The 7,727-nt window shown below is 39.9% G+C and overlaps 1 pseudogene; it reads right to left on the bottom strand.

Annotated features, from left to right (window-relative positions):
- Window positions 1-6,308: 6,308 nt before the first annotated feature.
- LOC122891625 lies at window positions 6,309-6,667 on the bottom strand (annotated as a pseudogene).
- Between the last annotated feature and the right edge of the window lie 1,060 nt (window positions 6,668-7,727).

Genomic DNA, 7,727 nt, shown 5'->3' with positions numbered 1-7,727 from the left:
GACCTCAAAATCAGGTCATATTTTCTCAGTGTTGTTGTTGTTGTTGTTTTTCCTCAGGATAGAAATCTGGGTCATAAGAGCACTGCCCAGCAGTTCATTCAAATCCATGACGTTTGGTTTGGATTTTCATAGAGCTTTCACTCTGTTAGTGCCACTGAAACTTTTTAAAAAATTATTTTTATTAACATACAATGTATTATTTGCCCCAGGGTACAGGGCATCATCAGGCTTACACACTTCATAGCACTCACCATAGCACGTACCCTTCCCCATGTCCATAACCCCGCCATCCTCTCCTTCCCCCTCTCACCCCCCAGCAACCCTCAGTTTGTTTCGTGAGATTAAGAGTCTCTTGTTGTTTGTGTCCCTCCCGATCCCATCTTGTTTCATTTTTTCCTTCGCCACTGAAACTTTTAAACCATACCCACAGGTCACCTGTGAATCTTGTTAAAGTTTGGATTTTGATTCAGGAGGCCTGGGTGGGGCCTGAGACTGCTTTTCTAGCAAGCCCCTGAGTGAGGCCCGTGCGGCTCTTGCAGGTTCCACACCTGGAGTGGCAAGGGAGGGCCTTGGAGTCCTGGATCCCACAGTTGATTTATTTTCTCCAATTGTCCGTCTCAGGTTTTTGATAGAGCTGAATGTAACCGTAACAACAACAACAACAATAAAAACAAACAACAATAAACACACACACACACACACACACACACACACACACACACACACGAGTTGCTTCTGTCATGTAAAAGAAGTCCAGAGAGAGCCAGTCCAGAATAAATACAGCAGCTCCAAAAAGTTATTAGGAACTGAGTTCTCATCTTTTTGCTTTATTTACATCAGGGACTTGCTCCATTCTTATCTCATGGTCCAAGTTGACTCTGGAGCTCCTTATTGCAGAAGGGACAAGGCATGGAAAACAGAGCCCACCGCTTTAGGGCAGCCTTTCCCCTTTCTCTTCTACTTACCCTTCCCCCACACTCTGCTTACAGATTATCGATCAGAACTTAATCCCATGCCAAACCCAGCTGCAAGGGAGTTTGGGAAAGAACATCTTTTTGTTGAGTTCATTGCTGCCGTTATAAAATCGGGATTATTTATATATATTTTTTACTGAGGAAGAATGGAGAAATAGTTTGTGGCCACAAGTCATATCTGCCACACAATGCCAATTTTTTATTCCTATGAATCTTAGTTATAATTCCTAGTTATTTTACCCTAAATAACTCTTCTTCCTCCTTATTATTTGCTTCTTTTGTAAATGTAGGCAATTATGTCTTTCTTTTTTTTGGTTTGACAAGAAGTAACTACTGTTTTCCTATTTTCTTTTCTTTTAAGATTTTGTTTGTTTGACAGGGAGAGAGAGAGGGAACAGAGCAGGGGAGTGGGAGAGGGAGAAGGAGACTCCCCGCTGGGCAGGGAGGCTGATGTGGGGCTCAATCCCAGGACCCTGGGATCATGACCTGAGCCAAAGGCAGATGCTTAACAACTGAGCCACCTTCATGCCCCTTATTTTCTTTTCTTTTTTTTTTTTTCCTTATTTTATTTTCGTTTTAAATGCTTCCTCTCATTGTGTTTGTGTGTGCATGCACGAACATATGTAATTTTTGTTGTATTTTTACCCAAAATCCATATGCACACAAAATTTACAATTCAGGCATTCTGACAGACATGAGAGAACTTTGGGCCAAACACCTTCATTTAAACAGCAGCAGCTGGGGAAGACATTATTCCCAATCTATTTTATATTTCAAAAAGTCAAAGCATAGAGGGCACGGATTGCATGGAGCACTGGGTGTGGTGAAAAAATAATGAATACTGTTTTCTGAAAATAAATTAATTAATAAAAAAAAAGTCAAAGCGATGCTTTAATCTGGTGCCCAAATACATATGGGAGAATAGATATAACATACTAGCCTTGAGTATGGCTATTTGTCATCCACATTCCACTAAAGAGTGTTACATTTGGAACAAATGAGCTTGGCATATAGGACAAGAAAATATTTGAATCCTTAAATAACAAGCAGAGCATTTTGGGATCCCAGAGGCTCCACCTGTGGGCTTGAGCTCTTAATAAGTGTTTTTTCTAAGCAGATAGCTGAGTTCCTACCTTCCAGACTCATCCAGAAGTAATGACTGCCAAGTGCCTATTCTTTCACTGTGTGTTTGAAATAGAATGATTCCACCAAATATAAAGTGGAAAGGAGGATGAGAAGTATATATTAAGGTTTTTGTTTGTTTGGGGGTTTCTTTTCACTGATAAAAATTTTCAGAATTTGGGATTGTGCAGGTATACCTGGTGCCGAGATTCTAAAACTCACCAGGATTTAAATGAAAATGATAATGTGTGAGACTGATAAATTAAAACTTTAAATGTGAGAGTTCATAGAGGTAAGGTTGTTAGTCGTCACTGAAGTGGATCCATTTTAGGGTAGTATTTTTTAAAGTTTCTCAGGTGATTTCTTTGTGTGTGAGGCTGTCGTACTTTACATATAATCCTGGCAGTTCCTTCCCAGCTGTGGTAGTTTCCTGGTGTGGAAAGCTCACCTTGTGGGCTCTTCCAAGGTCTGGTGGCTGACCTTGCAAGCTAACATACATGGTCTGGCAAACTGTGCATTTTTTGGGAATGTGTAGCTGCTTATTAAAATACTGTGGACTAGTTGCTTATACTGTGTGAGAGATGACTTAACCTGCATTTAGAAGAAAAGGACAAAAGAACACATAAAGATACATAACACAGGTCCACAATCCACTACCAAAACTCCTGGAGGTAGGTATTCTTGGAATTCACAATGTTTCAGATTTTGGAGAAACAGTGTAGTGCATACACTAAATATTTCATAATCACCTAAGGGCTTGGGGCAGCACCTTCTAACACTCTCTCTTAAGTCCAGGTCAGGTTTGGTCATCAGAAGAAGCTGGATCAGGTTTTGCTTATCAGATGAATTACAAAAAAATAACCTTCTGTTTTCACAGCACTTTGCATTTCTGAATCTTGGATGAGAGACTGTGGTACTGTAATTCTGTGGCGACTCCAATCTAGGCATTATCAATCATTAATTAAGACTCTGGGTCTTCTTTGATAAAACCTCTAGCTCCCATAGACTAGTCTCTCATAGACAGAACTTGTTCTCCTAGAAAGGAGTTGAGAAGCACCTGAGAGTCTCAGCAAATTAGGACTCCGGGCCCCTCACTTCTTTCTTTTGGCCACACGCCTTTCCGGAGCATGGCACGGGGTCTGCATTAGATACCCATCGAGGAAATTTGCTCACCGTGTTGTCTTCCGTCTAACCAGGTGGGTCAGCTGTGGTTTCTCCTCCTCAGGTCAAGAGAGCCAAGAAGCCGAAAGGAGGAGCTGCTCTTCTTTCGGCAGCCCCCGCCCTCAAGCCTTCTCTCTCATCAGACTGAAGGTCTGTTCAGACTTCAGAAACAACTGTCTGCTGTTCTCTCTGGTGGCAGTGTTTACAAACGGCTGCAGAAGACGTTGTTTACAGGGCTCTTGCCTTTTTCCTTTTGAATTTTTTAAAACCCATTTTGGAAAGAACAGATCAAATGTTGGAGCCTTAGTGACGGAGCAGCTATAAATACATTCCAAGGGATCTTGGGCTGTGCCGTTTCTAGCAGGCAGCAAACTTGCTCACCTACTGGGTACTATCTAAAAATGACTATCCCAGGAATTCAGGTGCCCCCTTCATTTCTGAGTCTTCCATTGCTAGTCAAATATTTACTTCTCACATACTTCTATTCTTCCTCAATCCTAAATTAATAATTCCTTGTTTCTTTCCTAAAAAAGTCTGGAGTTTTCTCCTTTCCAGATTATATTTATATGTATATATATATATATATATATATATACATTTGTATGTGTATATATATGTGTGTGTGTGTGTGTGTGTGTGTGTATGTATATGTGTGTGTGTGTATATATATAAACTTTCCCCAGAAAGTTCATTGTCATAACTCCTTGACCTCGGGAAGAATATTTTCAAGAGTCTGACCTAAACTTTACAAATGATCTTTGGAGTCTTCTTTGCTTTCTCTAGTAGTTTATTGGTGGTTCCTAAAAACTTCATTCTACTGGAAAATCTTATTACTGCAATAGCATCTTGACTATACAATGATAGAAGTAGAAATAAGAAGAGGGAAAGAACATTAGATTGAAATTTAAATCCTGTGTTTGCCTATGGCTAGTTGTGCTGAGAAAATTAATTCACCTTTTCTGGCCCTCACTTTTTTGTCTTAGGTCGTAGTTAATAACGTCTACCTAATTGGACTATTTCATTAAATGGAAGAATGGAAGTAAAATACTTAACAGAGTGCCCAGCTCAAGGTGGACACCTCAATAGATAAAAATTGAATCTGAATGGCATTTTTATTCTCAAGAGTTCATTTACTGTCACAGTGTCATGAAGGTATGATGATCAGTGGCCCATTTTATTGATGAGGAAGTAAGGCAAAGGAAACGTTTAGTGACTTGCCCACTGAGGTCAGGAAATGAATTTAGGTCACTTGACTTCTGGAAGTAAATTTTAGGCTGAGAAATTCAGGGGTGAGTTTTATGATTTGGAGACTATGACTTTAAAGTGATCTTTAGAACCCCAATGTTTATAGCAGCAATGGCCACAGTCGCCAAACTATGGAAAGAACCAAGATGCCCTTCAACGGATGAATGGATAAGGAAGATGTGGTCCATATACACTATGGAGTATTATGCCTCCATCAGAAAGGATGAATACCCAACTTTTGTAGCAACATGGACGGGACTGGAAGAGATTATGCTGAGTGAAATAAGTCAAGCAGAGAGAGTCAATTATCATATGGTTTCACTTATTTGTGGAGCATAACAAATAGCATGGAGGACAAGGGGTGTTAGAGAGGAGTAGGGAATTTGGGTAAATTGGAAGGGGAGGTGAACCATGAGAGACTGTGGACTCTGAAAAACAGTCTGAGGGGTTTGAAGTGGCGGGGGGGTGGGAGGTTGGGGTACCAGGTGGTGGGTATTATAGAGGGCACGGCTTGCATGGAGCACTGGGTGTGGTGAAAAAATAATAATGTTTTTCTGAAAATAAATAAATTGGAAAAAAAAATAAAGTGATCTTTAGGAAGTAGGCACATTCACATGACATAGCTTGGGGTTTTAAAGACATTACAATAAATAGTCAAATAGTAGTAACCTGAAGTGATTAGAACTTGGTAAATCATGACCATAATGTGTTCTGGAAGGTCACCTGTGCTCGGTAATGGGCTCTTTTATGTGGGGTGACTCGATATTTCTGGAGCATCCTATAATTCTACACATCTCCATAATGCTATTGCTTCATGTGAAATGCAGAATTTAGGTCAACTGTCTTGTCCAATGACAAAAAGCATGATGAGTATGTTCCTGCATCTTTTTATTGCAACCTCATATACCAGTTGTCTGGAAATGCTTGAGACATGTACTCATCAGCATGTCTCTGGAATGCCTTTAAAACTCTTGAAACTCCACAGTCTCAGACAAAGCACTTGAATTGTGCTTTATTTGTACTAGTTTGACTATTAGTAATTTTCCTGTCTTCCCTTTTCTATCAGACAAAAAACACAATATACTATAATCTGATAATTTATTGTTCTGTTTTGAAAAGTTCCTTCTCATTTGTATCTATTGTTAGAAAATATAAGGTTGATTTTCTTTTTCTGTGTTCATAGTAGTATCAATTATTTTCATCTAACCTATGTTTATCATAAAACACTCTAATTCATGTAACTCTCTTCTGGGGGTGGGGGAAATAGGTAATATAGTGCTTGGGGAAATCAATGAATATCTATGAATGTGCTTTGGTTAAAAACCTACTTGTGCCTTAATTTTAAACCTAGACCTTCATGAGTAAATACATATTTAAAAAGACAAAGGAGGGCGCCTGGGTGGCTCAGTGGGTTAAGCCGTTGCCTTCGGCTCAGGTCATGATCTCAGGGTCCTGGGATCGAGTCCCCCATCTGGCTCTCTGCTCAGCAGGGAGCCTGCTTCCTCCTCTCTCTCTCTCTGCCTGCCTCTCTGCCTACTTGTGATCTCTCTCTGTCAAATAAATAAATAAATAATCTTAAGGACACTTAAATGCTTTTATTAATCATTGTAGTTAACTCAAATGGATTCCCCCCTCCAGGGCTGTAAAAATGATGATGAATTGAAAATTTAATATTTTTAAAGTGACTATTATGTGTGGTTTATGTGAAGGGTGATTGTGGCCATGGCTTTTTATAAACTTTTCACTCCTAACATCTTGAGTCCTTTTTTTTTTTTTTAACAATTGATAATTTATTAAAAAGATTGATTAAGCATCTGCAATGGTGACTTCAGCCTCAGCTCCTGGCACAATACTGATGGAAGTAATCTACTTAAGAATGTCACAAGAACAGTGCCAGTTGATGAGATGCTTTTGGAGCCTCATCCAAAAATGATCCCAAGTCTTAGAACCTTCACCTCAAGGAGTTTTTCTTGTAGTGATTTTCAGAGTCTTGGTAGGCATCCGAACTGGTCCTTTCACTTTGAGATTCTTTTCCTTTGTGCCTCTGATCAAGTCAACGGGTACCTTCTTTAAAGATTTTACACTGTAGCTGGTGAGAATACTTCTAGTTCTGTGAAACACCGCCTCTGGTCCCACGGTGTCTCCCCAGTGTCTTTAAAAGCCATGGCTGTGGCAAGGCTTCCTGACCGACTTGTTCCTGGGTGAGAGCAAACAGTGATGAGTCAGGATCAGGACTCTGCACAGAACCTCTATAGCTGCGACTGCATCTTCCTCAAAGAGGCAGATCTTGAGTCTTTGGTGACCATGTCACTTCTTAGGAAATGGAAGAAAGCAGGAAGGACTCCTAGGATACCCTTTCTTTTAGCTTCACTGTCCCCACTGAACAAAATCTAAAGCCTCACAAAAATAACTACACACAAACTTATTTTCTGTTTCTGCACAGAAATTGTACCTTGTATTTCTAGCAATTCCTCAGTGTTTTGGGGGTCAGCTTTGCAAGAGAATTGTCCAAGTCTTCAAATGTTTGTTCGAGGCCAACCTCTGCTTCTACTGTACTTAAGGTCCCCCTGGGATGTTGCCAGGGTGGTGGTGCTGTAGATACCTCTGATCCAGCCTCATCTTGCTTTGGGAAGCTTACATTCTTTCATGGATGGCCCCTTCCACTTCCCTATTCTTATTACAGAATAATGATGTGTGCCCAGAAACTCTGTCACCCCAATGAGTACATCAAGGGAGAAGGGTTCTTTAGCAACAAACACAGAGGACAAAATAGTTTCCTCTGATTCTGTTTTTGCTGATTATCAATGTGCCTGAATAATTTCACATGTGCAGGCATTCTGGAAAATGCTTATCGCTGTAGGATAAGGGTAGAAATTGCAATGTCATTCCTAAGTAGACTGACAAAGAGGCCTCCTAAATCAAAATAAAATAGAGTTCTAAAAGCAAGTAGACTAATAGAAAAAAAGATGAAGAGACCCTTGAAAATTTGCCAGTTGCCTTACTAGATAGTGGGCATGTGAGAAATTTAGGCCCGGCTGAAGAATCTTATTGATTTTTCCATTGACACTAACCTTGCCTTGAACTTATCATTACTTTTGGATATTTGTGTGACCCAAGTCTGAGGATTTTTTTCCCCCTCTGTGACATACAGCAGTTCACATGCTGACTTTAACCATATGATTTGGTAGTAAAGCTATAAATTGAAAATAAATGTTTTAGAGGATA

Source organism: Neovison vison, chromosome 12 (genome assembly GCF_020171115.1).
Source record: "Neovison vison isolate M4711 chromosome 12, ASM_NN_V1, whole genome shotgun sequence".
NCBI lineage: Eukaryota > Metazoa > Chordata > Mammalia > Carnivora > Mustelidae > Neogale > Neogale vison.
This window is presented reverse-complemented; position numbering and strand designations above follow the sequence as displayed.